The sequence below is a fragment of the Epinephelus moara genome, chromosome 19 (genome assembly GCF_006386435.1).
Source record: "Epinephelus moara isolate mb chromosome 19, YSFRI_EMoa_1.0, whole genome shotgun sequence".
Taxonomy (NCBI): Eukaryota; Metazoa; Chordata; class Actinopteri; order Perciformes; family Serranidae; genus Epinephelus; species Epinephelus moara.
In genome coordinates this window covers 4,151,956-4,168,248 of record NC_065524.1, presented here as the reverse complement: position 1 = coordinate 4,168,248, position 16,293 = coordinate 4,151,956, and the positions used below count along the sequence as shown (strand labels likewise).

The window sequence follows — 16,293 nt, the reverse complement described above, 5'->3', positions numbered from 1 at the left end:
TTTGGAGTGGCCTAGTCAAAGTCCTGACCTGAATCCTATTGAGATGCTGTGGCATGACCTTAAAAAGGCGGTTCATGCTCGAAAACCCTCCAATGTGGCTGGATTACAACAATTCTATATTTGTATGTATGTAGATTGCAGTTACAACAATTCTATATTTGTATGTATGTAGATTGCAGCAGTGTACAGGTGCTGTCAAAGAAGACGGATGTGTACGACGTGAGTTTTATTACGTTAGTCATTCCACAGTGTTGCTGTGGGGCAGAATACCTGAGCTGATCCAGATACCAGGCATATTTCAGTTGCTTTTCAACCAGATCGACTTATTGCACAAGGGCCAGTGGCCTCGGTGACTGCTTTAGCCTTGACACGTTGTTTTCTAGTTAGGACACAATTTAAAGCACAATAGATGTTAAAGGCAGGTAAAGAAACAATGGCAGCATATTTGAAGTGGTTAATCCCAGTTATCTACTTTGCTTCTTTTTTTTTTTCAAATACAATTTGGTATGTCACCATGCTGCCTGAACACATGATCCTGGTTTATGGGTATAGAAATGTGATGATGAAAAATGGTCATCATAAGGACATTAAACACTATTTAAGTGTTTACAGGGTTCCCACACATTTTCATCAACAAAATGTTCACACTTTTCTGTGATTTTTCAAGGGACCATAATAAAATTTACATGACCATTCACAATGTATTAAACCAACATTGCTCCATATAAAAAAAAATGCATCCCAATTACAGTAATAGTGGGGCATAGGATACATAGGAACTTTGGAATTCATCACCCTTCATGTTATTTTTCTCGTATTCAAACACATCACATTCAGCTCTGTTCAAACATAATTCCTGCTAGCTGTAATACATGGAGGGAGAGATGGAATGTGGGGAGGAAATGAAGAAAAGTACGTAATGGTCATCAAAATGTCACACATCAGCAAATATTGGAACCACTTTACATTGACACCTAGCCTAAACACAATGAATTTCCTGCTATGTTACATAAAAATGGAAGCTTATCCACAACAGATTACTGTAGCAATTGATTTTATCATGCATAACAAAATTCCACGACTTTTACAGTTTTTTCATGACCATGAGAACCCTGTGTTCAGAGCTTCAAAATTCACAGCTCCTGGATCAGTTGAAAAAACATTAAGACACAACTGTTCAGTTATTTTGGCAAGATGACACTTGCTGTGCTCCACCTAGAATTGTTTGGCTGCAATTAAAAGAGGAGTGAATATAGTTACTCAGTATGGGAATGAGAAGTGATGAAGCCACAGGTGGACTGCAGGTGTGTAATGGATGCACAATATTTGGAATGCCTGTTGTACTGAATTACATTGAGCAGATATAATTCGTTACTGTAGAGGTGATGTGCATCCAACAGTCTTCAAGGCTTAGAGGGTAAATAGTCTGCATCTCGTCTCTGCTCAGCAGTGTGGAAAGAATGCAGTCTAACAGCATTCCCTTATGAACAAGTGACATGAGCAGAGACTGTATCAAGACTCTATCTCTCTGACTGACGAGAGTCAAACAATCCAAAATCAGCTGTATGGCAAAAAGTGCATCTGTCTAAAGAAGACTGGTCCCTCTGAGGCAGAACAAGAAGACATTTAATCATACAATCATTGTCAAGTTTGAATTGTTTGGTGAAAACTGTCACATCTCAATTTAGGAAGCACAGAATTGTTGCAATCTGAGCAATCTCTCAGTTTGTTTCCAGCCTGCCTGCAAATGAGCTGCTCCTCTCAAAGGCTTCAACTCAAACACTCAAGATGATCTCTTCAAATGTCAGGACTGACTTAGAAAAGAGATTATAACATTCAAAACGAGTAGATAAATAATTATAACTTTCTGGTGTCTTCAGGTAATCTAACAGCTTTTTAAAAACAAAGGTTTAATATTTATTACATATATTACCAGTTTTATTACTACATCAGGGACTCATACCATGTCATGTTTACCTTTTACACCTGCTGCTCTCACACTTACAGTTTGACCACTATCATGCAAATCTGTGAGGCCCACAGATTAGTGATGGCTTTAATTGTCCAAGTCTCCAAGTGTTTGTCTGCGATATTTATCCAACCCATGTATTCTGAAGGAGGCATGGTGTTGCAGTGGTTAGCAAGAGGGTTCCTGGTTCGAACCTCAGGGTGGGGGAGCCCTTCTGTGCAGAGTTTGCATGTTCTCCATGTCTCAGCATGAGTTTTCTCCGGGTACTCTGTCTTCCTCCCACAGTCCAAAGACATGCAGGTTATTTGGTGAATCTAAATTGGCCGTAGGTGTGAATGTGAGAGATCTTTTCACTGGACATCCGCAGGACATGACCGAGCTAAACAATCTTTCTTATCTCAATCTCTTGGGACAAGTTCTTACAGCCTGTCTTCTTGTGCAGGTCCTCATTTGATATTCTGTTTGGTCAGTAGATGTTGCAGATCTCTCTTAGGCAGCTGCTGTGGAAGGCGTTGTCTTTGTTCATGTCTCTCTGCACCACTCCCCAGTACTCAAAGCCATAAAGGAGCACTGACTAACATTGCTGTTACACAGCCTGATCTTTGTTTTGATGCTACACTGTTTGGACTCCCAGATGTTACGGAGTCGACTGTAAGCACCTCTGGCTTTGTTGAGCCAGGCCTTAATGTCCCTTTAGGCACCGTTGTTACTGCTTCTTAGGTTACTGAGGTATACAAAGTCCTCAGTATTTTCCAAAGTCTCACCATCAATGGTAATTGGTGGGTCAACTGGTGCATATACACATCACTTTGGTCTTCTTATTGATGTGGAGGCCAGTTTTCTGGGCAAAGCTTGAGAGTCGTGTTGAAATAACGGTCATATCATCAGCAAAATCAAGCTCCTCTAGCTGTACAAACATAGCATAATAAATGGATATGATCTCTTGTTACTCTTTTTTTAAAATATATTTAAATTTTTCAATTTCTTGTCTGTTATCATTTATGTTGTTTTTTTCTGTCTGATTTGTCAACCCGGTCTCACTCCAAAGCCGTCGAAAACTGGTGCTTGGTCAGTGACTTCTGGCATCACATACCGACTTAAAAAAAGCTGTCCTTTCACATCGGCATGATATGCGGCTGGTTGCTGTTATTGTTTAACGGCAGCTGGCAGCATCAGGGGGAAATGTAGACAACAACGAAAGTTAAGGCAACGGAAGTCCAAGTACGGCGGGTGGGTCCGACATCCACCAAATTTCACCCGGGAGGCCGGTGTTTGCTACCCAGAAGATTGTAAAGCCAAACTCCGTTCTTTTTTCTGAACCCGACCACATGCGTGTGTTGGCTAAACGTAACCACGTGTGTTTGAAAAAAACATCAGTTTGTGGTTTGTACTGACATAGTGCATTAATTTTGAATGAGACTGTATGCAAACTGTACATTTCCTGTGAAAACAGAGGTGTATTTTGAAAACAGAGAATGCTTGTAACAGGCTTAAGTTGACACGGCATCCCAGAACATCAGCAAGCAATGCGCCCAGGGTACCTTCCATGTCATATCTTGACGTGGAAGGTCCATGACCAAATGTCAATACATGATGATGTTGAAGTGAGGATGTGTTGAATTTGTGCACACCTGAGCTTATCGATCTAATGCAAAGCTCCTAAAGCCATGCTGTTTGTACATGACCAAGAGTTGAATTAAAATCTTTTTTAAAAATTCAGCAGAAATCACCTGAATGATGCATTGATTTTCACTGAGAGATGAGCAGGGAGCTCTTGGTACTGTAAAGATGGAGGGACGTTTACTGCAGTTCATTTGTACATACTGCCCGCATTGCTATGATACCAAGCTGGTTAAAAATCAACAAGTATCCCTTTAAATGTAATACCAAACCCAGACTCTGGCTCCACTTCAGCTCTCTATAGAGATGTGAAATGGGAGGGACCACTGGTTTTGGGTTTTTTTTTGTTCTCATTCTGTATTCCCATTTAATTTTTTCTTTACATCCTTGCACTGTCCTTAATGTTACCTAACATGGGAGTACAGGGTTCTCCCAGGTAATGTAACGATGTTATAGCTTTATGTCATAGCCTCTAGTTCTAATCACTTCAGTTTCTTCTCTGGGAAATCATGTTTTGCCATGACAGACTAAAGGAAAAGGGAGAGAGAGAGAAAAGGGCAGTCAGATATGTGAAACAGAGCAGTAGTGAAATCAAAAGGCTTTGTCATTTACACTTGAGAGCAAAACACAGTGCCATAGTTGAGGAATCCGCCCATAATTGACACGTATGCACAGCCCCCCATCCATCCACCCCTCCAGCAAGCTGCAGCTCTGATAAATGATACATTTTACTTTGCGCTAAGAAGAAGGCCAGCTATGAGGGGAATGCTGTTTACTGGCTGGACAACAAAATCCTCTGCTGCAAAGCCTCCAACATACTCATTAAGTTGACTGATGCAAACAGAACATTAGTGCTGTTGTAACAGTAGAGGAGGCATGTGTGTCTGTGCGTTGATGTGTGCATCTTTGTTTTACAGACCCCAGCCTGCTCCACACTCTTCCACAGGTATTCATTAAAAAGCACAAGTTTGGACATGATGTGGAACTGAGGAGCCATGTTTTTTTCCCTTCTCTCTGATTTTCAGAAAATCAGCCGTTGGCTAACAGACGTGTACCAACAAAGTCACCACCAACCCCTCACCCACAATGTGATCTAACTTTTTGGTCATTCAACAGTAAATCCAAGTAAATCTAGCTATGAATGTCACCGAATCCAAGATTATCTCAAGTGTAAATCTAAGGATAATGTTGACAGTCTGGAGCTTTAGTAATCAGTCTCAATTGATATTAGAAAAATAAGTTTTCAGAAGTAGATGTTTTATATGAGATATTTTGCTGGGTGTTTATAATCTCAGCTACCTCAGTAGCTTCCATCATAGTTGTCTGTATATTTACACACATCACAGATGTCATATTACAAGCTGCACTCTCAGTGTCTGTTCTAGCTCTTGATGCAGGTCTTGGTAAGACAGTGCTCATGCAGGCAGATCCAGTTGCTGGGAGTAAAACACAAAATTCCCTTAAAGTACTCTATGCTGGCTCTAACCTGTTGGTCTTACATAAACAGCTAGTATCCTACATTGTGATGTGCAGTTCCATTTAGAGCGTTGGTTATCTGGATTTGGTAATCTTGAAAAGTTTTTATCTTGATCAGGGTGATCTTTGAAAAACCAGCACAAAAGTAGGATGGATTAGTTGTTGAAAATATAATTTGTTACTGTAGTTGTTCACTTAGCTGTTTGGGAGGGATGGAGATGCTTGCTGTGTATAAAAGTGTCTGTCGTGTAATGGAATTTTGTAATGTTGCAACAGTTGGGAGTTTTTACAGGAACTGTTTTTGGATGAATAATTTACAAAATACTATTACAGCTGGAAAACAGCTGTAATTGTGTAAGTGTGGTGGTTAGCACTGTCGCCTCACAGCAAGAGGGTTGCCGTTCAATCCCAGGTGTGGGAGCCCTTCTGTGCGGAGTTTGCATGTTCTCCCCGTGTCAGCGTGGGTTCTCTCCGGGCACTCCGGCTTCCTCCCACAGTCCAAAGACATGCAGATTGGGGATTAGGTTAATTGATAACTCTAAATTGTCCGTAGGTGTGAATGTGAGCGTGAGTGGTTGTCTGTCTCTATGTGTCAGCCCTGCGATAGTCTGGCGACCTGTCCAGGGTGTACCCTGCCTCTCGCCCAATGTCAACTGGGATAGGCTCCAGCCCCCCCGTGACCCTCAAGAGGATGAAGCGGTTAGAAGATGAATGAATGAATGAATGAAATCTAATGAAGTTAAACTTCCTTACGCAGTGTCCTTGGTGTAAACTTTCTCCAAAGGATATATCAGCTACATTTGGATCAGTGGTCCATCTCCACCAGATCATGGTGCAATGCAGTTTCTACTGAATTTTGGGAAAAGCTGATTTAATTTTCTGTTTGAAATATGACACATGCAACAGAGCATTGGTCAAAAATCTAATCTCATTGGAAATGTATATAAAACAAAAATAAATGTTACAGTTTTAATCCAAAATTAAAAGATTTTTGTTAAAAAATACAGTAAAAGTGGGGTAAAGCACAACCAGTGCTCGAACTAAGCTTAGTAAACCTTAACCTTGAATATAAAGTGTGGCCAGAGGTGTCCTGAGGGCACAAGTACTAGGTTAGGCTTGAAAAAACAATAAATAAATAAATAAATAGCTTGTACAATATGTTGGAAGGCAAAAGTGTTTAGACCTTTTACATTTTTTCTCATTTGCTGGAAGACATTTGTCCATTCAGAAGTTATATTTTCATAACAGTTTCAAAACAGGCCTAAATGGAAAGTCTCTGGTCAAAATGATACATTTAGTTTGAAAAATGTCCTCACATTCACAAAACACTGAAAACATGCAACTAAAGCAAATGTATCCATCAAACTGCACAACTTGTGGTCAAGTTAATGTATTCATACAGCTGTCAATATGAACCAGTTTCATCATGATGTGGTATATGCCTGTACCATTTGGTGTTACTTTACAAAGCTATAGTGCATATGTGCCAAAAAGTAAAGCAAGTTTAACACAGTTATTCCAATAGAGTCTGGGGTTTTTCTTTTAGATAGTGTTAAATGTTTTGGAAAGGGGTGTGAACGATGTGTGAAATGATAAGTGTTAACACATTTGCAAGAGAAGACGTGTGCTGTGCTGAGAAGGTGATGATGACTGTGGCAGCAATTTTGTACGAATTAGACAAATTTGTAGTTATTGTATAAAAAATAGGGCCATCACATTTTGTGATGCAGGATAGGTTACTGAATACCATCTGAACTAATGGCTACAAATGTGACAATTAAACCAATTTGATAAATCAGAGTCCTCTACATCTAGAGGCTTCAGAGATTCTCTTTATCTAGAGCTGGTATGTCACCTATTTAGCTCCTATCAGTCCTGACAATCTGCATGTTGCAGAGATACATTCCTCTGATCTGAGCAAGTCATTTGCCTGGGGATCTAGTAGGACAGAAACTGAACCTACAAATTCCTCAAATTCATTTCCCTATTAAAGCTCATGTGGTCATACACATGCAAATAGGATTCTGACAAAGCTTCATCCACACACCCTTACAGCTGCAACCTGTCCTATGTGACATTTAGGACATCCCTGAACTGTAGAATTCCGTCAGGGGTTTTTTTAAACACAAACAACAACAACAAAAACAAACAAAAAAACAATATACGCACAGTGGCATACAAAAGTTTGGGTACCCCTGGTCAAAATTTTATTTACTTTGAGAAGTTAAGTAAGTAGAAGATGAACTGATTTCCAAAAGGCATGAAGTTGAAGATGACACATTTCTTCAATATTTTTCAGCAAGGTTACTTTTTAATTTCAGTCTTTTACAGTTTCAAAATAACAAAAAAGGAAAAGGACCTGAAGTAAATGTTTGGGCACCCTGCATGGTCAGTACTTAGTAGTGCCCCCTTTGGCAAGTATCCCAGCTTCTGAATGCTTTTTGAGTCTTTTGATTCTTGTGTGGAGGATTTTCACCCATTCTTCCTGCAAAAGGCTTCTGGCTCTGTGAGATTCTTGGGCCGTCTTGCACGCACTGCCTTTTTGAGGTCTATCCACCGGTTTTTGAATGATGCTTAGGTCAGGGGACTGTGAGGACCACGGGAAAACCTTCAGCTTGAGCCTCTTGAGGAAGTCCATTGTGGATTTTGAGGTGTGCTTAGGATCACTGTCTTGTTGTAGAAGCCATTCTTTATTTATCTTCAGCTTTTTACAGATGATGTGATGTTTGTTTCCAGACTTTGCTGGAATTTAACTGAATCCATTCTTCCCTCTGAAAAAAGATAATAACACATCCCAAATACTGAAAGGTGCTGGATCATAAACTTATAACATGCATCAAAAAAGGAAAAAGATGATCCGCACACCGATAGAGCTCCCATTAATCCATTTATTTTCTGTCAAGTGATGTTTCGAGCAACGCAGGCTCTTCCTCAGACTTGTAATGCTTCCCTCTACCAGTAAAATGTTCCCCGTGCCACTGGCTGCAACACAAGCCCAAAGCATGATTGATCCATCCCTGTGTTTAACAGTTGGTCAGGTGTTCTTTTCATGAAAGTCTGCACCCTTTTTTTCTTCAAACATACCTTTGCTCATTGCATCCAAAAAGTTCTATTTTAACTTCATCAGTCCAGAGGACTTGATTTTAAAAAACATCAGGCTTGTTTAGATGTTCCTTTGCAAATTTACAAGCTGAATTTTGTGGTGAGGACACAGGAAAGGTCTCCTTTTGATGACATCTCCATGAAGGTCATATTTGTACTGGTGTCACAGCCATCATTTCAGAAGTGAGGGGGACAAATTGTTCAGAGGTCTATTGAGTGATTTATCATCCTCTTGCATACAATTGCACCACCTTAGCGGCTAAAGAACTACATAACCACAAACAGCCACAGTACAGCACCAGGGACCAACTTTAGTTCTTTAAAATTATATACTATCAAAATCTAAGGTTTTAGCTGCCAAACTCTGGTTGAGTTGACACAGAATGACCCTCAAGCATCTACAGGGTAAGTAGCCAGATAATTAAGTACCAAATACCTGCCTGGTTTCTCCCTGTCCCTCTTCTATCTATTGCAATAATATAGATAATAAATGTGCAAAGCAACTTCACTTTTATGTTATAGATATTTTGGCAATAAAGAAAGATTAAAAAAAAAAAAATGTGCAAAGCAAGAGTGAGCACAAGTTCTGCGCAGAAATTAAGGAGGAGTGGGTTTATTCCTAGCATGAAACTAGCTAGCAAGCGATTTAACATAGGTAACAATAACATAAGTGTTCTTATTAACGAGCTTAACTTGATATATTGGCATCTATTAATTAGTCATCATTTAGCTAACATTATCTAAGTGCAACAGCATTACTCAGCTTACGCGGTTTGTTTGGAAGAAACTGTGCAAGGTTTTTTCTTCTTGCTGGCTTGTTTGCTGAACATAGTTAACACCCAGCAGCACTGCCCAGCAGCACTGCCCAGCAGCACTGCCCAGCAGCACTGCCCAGCAGCACTGCCCAGCAGCACACGTTTCGCCTGGCACCGCCTACTCATGTTGCGTTTAAAGACGGCTCGGTTAAACACGTTACCACATGTTAAAAACGAATTGAACAGCTGTAAAAAAGTACAGGGGGCACAGATACGGGAAGTGCAGGGGACATGTCCCACGCGTACCCCGCGTCCGCGACGCCCATGGTCACAGTTTTACAGTAGAACGGTGCACCACCACTCCAGAGTCTGCTAAATCTTCCTGCAGGTCTTTTGCAGTCAAATGGGGGTTTTGATTTGTCTTTCAAACAATCCTATGAGCAGCTCTCTTAGAAAGTTTTCTTGGTCTTCCAGACCTCAACTTGACCTCCACAGTTCCTGTTAACTGCCATTTCTTAATTACATTACAAAATGAGAAAACAGATACCTGAAAACACTTTGCTATCTTCTTATAGCCTTCTCCTACTTTGTGGGCATGAGTTATTTTTGTTTTCAGAGAACTAGGCAGCTGTTTAGAGGAGCCCATGGCTGCTGATTGTTGGGACAAGGTTTCAGGAGTCAGAGTATTTATAAAGCTCTGAAATTTGCATCACCTGGCCTTTCTTAATGATGATTGTGAACAAGCTATAGTCCAGACAAGCTAATTATGGTCTATGACCCTGGTAAAAGTTATTTGAGAGCTCAAATGTCCTGGGGTGCCCAAATTTTTTGCATGGTGCTTCTTTCCTTTTTTCACTCTAAAATTGTACAAAACAAAAATAATACATTTATTTTGCTTAAAATGTTGAAAAGCATGTTTCATCTTTAACTTCATACCTTTTGGAGATCAGTTCATCTTCTACTCACTTGATTATTCACAGTAAACAAAATTTTGACCTGGTGCACCCAAACTTTGCATGCTACTGTATACATTTCTAATTGTCAGAAAATTCAAATAATTTATACTGTCTTAGTTATTATTTTAAAAGGCCTACAGTATCTGTGGTTGTAATGGGCAATTGAACGCAATATTGCAAACCAATAAACAGGACTGCTTCATAGCAGTATTTGATTTTTAATATGGGTTTTGCATCAATGTGATCAAGTGCCTTAATCTTCAAGGTATTTATTTTGCTGGATTTGCCAGTAACAGACATGAACATGTGGCTATTCTATGCATAAACAGTTTTTTCTATTGTTTTTTTTTTTTTTGTTTGTTTGTTTGTTTTTTGTTTTGTTAAACTAACATTTAGCAGTACTTGCAGGTAGCAGGATACAGCTGCAGTTCTGTTCTCAAAAATCCCAGTGGGGCATTTCTACAAATCACCCAGTATGTTTACATGACATCAGAAAAATTGATTTATTGTGTTAGTCCGACTACAACTGGACTTTTAAAATACATGTAAACATGTCCAGGGCCGGAGTGGGACTCATTTTCAGCCCTGGAGTTTAATGCCTCAGAACGGCCCACTTTAGATCACGACCTATTATAACCTTACATGTTAAGTCTACAATAGCGCACTGTTCTCTAAAGCCTTGTAATTCAGTGTATTTTTCTAAAATATTTTCAATTCAGTGCAAGGGTTGCTTCACAATGTAGATTTATTTCAACATGAGGGCACATCTCCAACATTATTCTTTACAACACAACATCCTTTTCAACAATATCAGAACCTATATTCTGTTCAAATAAGTGTTCACAGATATCCAAACCTTAAAAATGAAATAAAAGAATAAATAAAAATATTAAATATTAAATTTGAGAAAATAAAAAATAAAATAAAAAGTGTTGCAATAACACTATCTCTCAGGGTTTTCCCTGGGTTTTTTCGAGACCAAGGTGGCAAATCTCAGGGTTTTCCCTGGGTTTTTTCGAGACCAAGGTGGCAAAGGCCTGTGGCGGGGAGCATCTTGACAACTGTACTTTTAGATACGCCCCCCCCCCCCCCCTATTNTTGATTAATTCATTTGAGGTTTTGCAGAACATTCTGGAGAGCAGGGTTTTCCATGGGTTTTTTTCGAGACCAAGGTGCCAAAGGCCTGTGGCGGGCGGCATCTTGAAAGGAGATAAATATGAAAGGAGGCCCCCACATGCTTGAGCTTTACACTGCTGACTTGTATAATCAGAACAGACATGTCCTGTGATTTTCAGCTTTCTATAGGCCCGTTTCCACCGCAGGAACTTTGGGGTAAATTTACGGGGCCAGGGCCATTGGTGCGTGTCTCCNGCAGCAAAGCTAACATCAGGACGTCATCTGTTAAAAGCCTCCCGTTGTCGGAAACGACATGAAACTACTCCAGTTAGCTCAATCATGTTGTAACTAAGGCACCCGGTGGAAAAAAATTTTTTTTTCACGGGCCACTTTGTGAGTTTAGTGAGTTATTACAGACACCGCTATCGGCTAACAGCTAACAGCGTCCCTACACCACTACATCGCCCCGGTTAAAATGGTCGCGCAACGATTACATCACATACAGAGCCCGGTAACTTTACAGGAACCTTCCTCCTACTCCGCTCTCTCAGTGGAGACACGGCGGTTGAGAGGGCCGAGCGAGAGGACATTCCTGTTGTAGTTCCTGCCCCGCAAATAGTACCAAGAACTTCTTCAGTGGAAACGGGCCTTATGATTATATTTACCCTTTACAGCAGGCACATCCTGACAGCTGAGAATATTAGTCAGGTATTGTCCCCCCTCTATTAAATATGAAAGGAGGCTGAAAATCACAGGACATGTCTGTTCTGATGATACAAGTCAGCTGCCCTGGAATGTGTGTTTCTCTTCTATAATACATATTCTACATCTCGGAGGAGACGTCTTTCCACATACGGGCCTCCTTCGCCTTTGAAACGGGGCAGAGCTCCTTGGGAAACAGTAGGAGAGACACAGCCCGAGGGGGGACCGGGATCTGACACAAAACCGGAGGGAGAAGCAGGTCCGTGGACCTGTGCGCCAGACGAAAAAACAAGCCCGTCCCACCGAATGCGCGCCACTACGGCGTCGCTTTGGGTTGTGAGCGTGCATGACGCGCGTCTACATTGAAAGTAATGGGTTTGTGCACGCAAAAGACGCTACATCTGAACGCCACCATGCACACACACGTCAGGGTGCGTCTGCAAAAAAAATAATAAAAAATTGCCAAAAGTTGCCAGTGGAGGCGGCCCAGGGACAGCGGTAGCAGCATACGTGATACCCAGTGCCATGACTGAACACCGGCCCAATAAAAGAAATAACTGAACACCGGCCCTCGCGGCCCAAACGTCACACCCAAATTGTCCCAGTCCTCCCGATTAGCCACTCCGGGCCTGAACATGTCAGTCTGATTAAAATTGCACTAAATTGAATTTTTCCAAAAAATATATAAAAATATAAGACAGCAAACAACAACTGGTAGACTACTTGAGTCGCACACCATGGAGCGCCCCGGATTCATGGATTCCATATTGGCCTCGTGCCAACTGCCCACATTGATGACTTTACTCAAGTGGGCCCCACGTGATAATGCTAGGGCTACCTGGGTACCAAATAGGTATGGGCCCCAAAATGTCTCATTTGGGACCCCCTTGGTTAAACCCACCCATGTGGGCAATAGGTGTGGGGCCAATATGTAACCCATGAACGATCACATATATGGCCCATTTTTCAGCCTGTTTACCACCCACATGGGCCCAGCATACAAATGTTGGCAGGGCAATGGCTTGGTGTGTCAGGGCTTTAACCCGTGTAATGACAGCAACAGAAAGTTTGCTGATCTGGCGGGGTCTTGGGGTGGTCGAGAGGGTAGTCCGGGATTAGGCTGGCAGGTAGAATTTAAGTTGCTAGGTCACTTAGTGAAGGTCCGTTTCTGCTGGGCCACCACTACAAAATATATATAATGGAAACATAACATGTGTGGACATTTGTTGATGTTAGCAGACTCCATTTTTGAGCTAATGTTAGCTAGTGTTGTGCACTCGGTAGAGCGCAAAATTTGTCCAAAGTCCTTTACGTAGCAATTAGTCCACAAGCAGTCATAGGCAATCAACAAAGTCAGGGATGGTCTCTGTTTTCAAGTACATTACAAACTGTTCAGTCACTGGCAAAAGAAAAAAAAGATTAATACATGTTAAAAGTTCCATACAGAACCTTTACGTGTTAAGTAATATCTTCATACTGTGTTTTAAGTCAAGTAGTAACGGCATGGAAACATATTCCATCCATCCATTTTTTAACTGCTTATCTGGGGCTGGGTCAGGGGCCAGCAGGCTGAGCAAAGTATTCCAGATGTCTCTATCCCCAGCAACGCTATCCAGCTCTGCTTTCCTGAGGCGTTCCCAGGCCAGACGGGATATATGATCCCTCCAGCTGTTCTGGGTCTACCCCAGGGCCTCCTACCACCTGATCAGATGCCTGAACCACCTCAACTGGCCCTCTTCGAAGGAGCACTGGCTGTACTACGAGCTCCCTTCAGATGTCTGAGCTCCTTACCCTATCTCTAAGGCTGAGCCCAGCCACCCTTTAGAGGAAACTTATTTCAGCCACTTGTATCCAAGATCTCATTCTTTCAGTCGATACCCAAAGCTCGTGACCATAGAAGAGGGTTGGGACATAGATAGACCAGTAAATCGAAAGCTTTGTCTTCTGGCTCAGCTCACTCTTCACCTAAGTAAAATCTGAGAAAATAACCCTAGTAATGAAAAAAAGCCACCCTGGTAATAAAATAACCCTGCCAAGAAAAGTAATTGGTTTCACCATGGGAAATGTAGGATCCAGTGTTTGCAGAGACTTGGCCTCTGCTGCTCTGATTTGACCCTTCTTTTTTAATGTTTTGTCTCCTGTGAGTCCCACAACCTTACTGAAGTGACACTAACTGGAGTGACGCTTTATTCATTTGTATTTTAGGTGGGTCTACCTGCATTTTGTCCACAGAATCCTACGGAGGATGTTTCAAGCTGAAAAGTCACATCTCAAAATGCTGATGATAAACTCCCTTTATAGCTGACATATGCTGCTAACTGACATTTACCTTAACCCGAGCCTCCTTTGTAGCAGATAAGTTGTAGCTGTGATTAGAATGAAAGTTCTTTTCCATGAGGGAGTGAATAGCTTTTATTTTGGACGTCCTTCATTAAGGAATCATTGTGCAAGAAAAGGTTGCTCAACATTAAAGTGGGACTCTCGCATGTCAACGCACTCCTCTTCTCTTCGTTAGTCAGGTTTCTATTGCTCATCGTTCACCTATTGTCTTATACTGGCAACACCCTTCTGGATCTCTCCTATACACAGTCATCACATTGTATTAATTGGTTAAATGGGTTGGGCAGTGACTCATGCTGCATATTTTGGTATGTTTCTTAGTAAGGAGAATATTAAAGTAATATCATATTTAAAATAACTGAAATGCCCTAAGGTCCAGACACACCAAGCTGACATCAAACAGCTAGTGGTCTCATGCCACCTATGGCGCAAAAAGTTGCACTGAACACATCACAAAGACTACAGCCAATGGCCAACTAGCGTGAGAGTAAACAACTCTCCACGCCAGCAGTCTATGTTTATCATTCAAAAAGGGAAACCTGACGACTTACAGGACGGATTCAAGATGCCAGTTAGCCAGTTAGCACATGAACAACACAATCCAATGTTAAAGAACAAAGCATATTTCCTGTGCGCTAGTGACATATAACACAAACAATTACAAACCATTTCTGCTGATATAAATAATCTTACTTTATAAACAAGTTTGTTTCGACCTCACTTCCCATTGACTTTAGCACTTTGTTTACTTTACTCACTTCCATTTCTCTTCACGTGCACTGAGCTGAACTGCCAATCAGACTGATTTCATTTACCGATGGGCTCTGCCATCTCAGACGCTGATTCAACATGATGAACACATTCAACCAACATTGACCAACAGCCGACCGTTGGCCTGGCATGTGAGGGCCCTTGCAACAAAGCAAATCCAGTTCACCAACATTGTAAATTATCATCCGAAAAGTTACCACAGGGTTTAATTGACACATCTCTGACAGAGCAAAAATGGTACTTTATTAACATCACCAACATAGGCTGGTATTTATTCCATTAGACTGCCAGGAGTTTTTTCCCCCTGTATTTTCTTGTTGATGACATGAGACTGAAACCCTGTTGAAACACAGACCAATCCAATACAAAGAAATCCAATGCAGATGATTTACTTAAGTGAAAGGAACAACAGCTCTATGTAAAAATACTTCAAAGTACATTATAATTAGCCAAGTGTATTTAAAGTTACAAAAGTAAAAGTGTTAATTATGAAGAATTTAAGTTGCCTATCATTAGCCTTCACTAGTGCAGCGCCCGTTCAAGACCTGCCTGTTCAGAACAGGAACTATAACTGTTTGGCCTGTGGTAGTGCCACTACACTCATCCCAACAACTTCACACTCAGTACTGTGCTTCTTTGGGTCCTGAGCAACACACCGGTTCAAACAACTATAGAATCATTTTGATGTTTAGATATGAAAAAATTGAATCATGTTGCTATTTTTACTCATGGTACCCCAACGTAAGTTACAAAAGGCTACCAAAGCACTTAAACATATGCAACTCAATGATATACGCCTTACCTACTGTGTACTTCTTCTTATACTTCAGAGGGGAAAATTATACTACCACATTTACTTGACAGAGAAATGTTGAATGAGAATGAGAATGAGAAACGCTTGACATCATGTATAGCAGATTGTTTATTTAAATGTTGTAAGGGCCACAAAATAATTTAAGAGTTGACAAAACTGTTAAAATATTATTTTTGAAATTAGACTAATATAGTTAATGGTTTGTTTTGAATTATAAAACATTAGTGTACGAGCTGTCAGAAGTTGCAATGATGGATGACAGCGCATTCAAGTAACTGATGACTAGTCCAACAATAATGATAGGAATATTAATTGTTTAAGTGAACAAAATTATCATAAATATTACAAACAACAAAATGAACATAACTATAAAAATAACAATAACAGAGAAATGCAGATGTAATTTCACTGTTGCAAATATTAAATGTTAGAATCTACAATCTATGCAGTAAAAACTTTAAAGTTAAACTAGACACAATGCAAATTAACAACAGCAGAGCTCTCCAGGTTGATCTCCATCTCTGGTGAACTCAATAAGTAGCATATGTTTTATCACCATGATAAGTAAGTGTCTTGATCATGTGCATACTGCATGCAACAGTACATACTTTTTAAGGGCCTACTAAGGGCCTAAGTACCTACTAAAAGTAAAAAGAAAAAGTATGAAATTCG

At 40.6% G+C, this 16,293-nt stretch overlaps 1 protein-coding gene across 2 annotated transcripts in view; it reads right to left on the bottom strand.

The window, feature by feature from the left end:
* The window catches only part of borcs7 (BLOC-1 related complex subunit 7), a 1,032,483-nt gene that overhangs the window by 901,722 nt on the left and 114,468 nt on the right, over window positions 1–16,293 (bottom strand). The window lies entirely within an intron of this gene.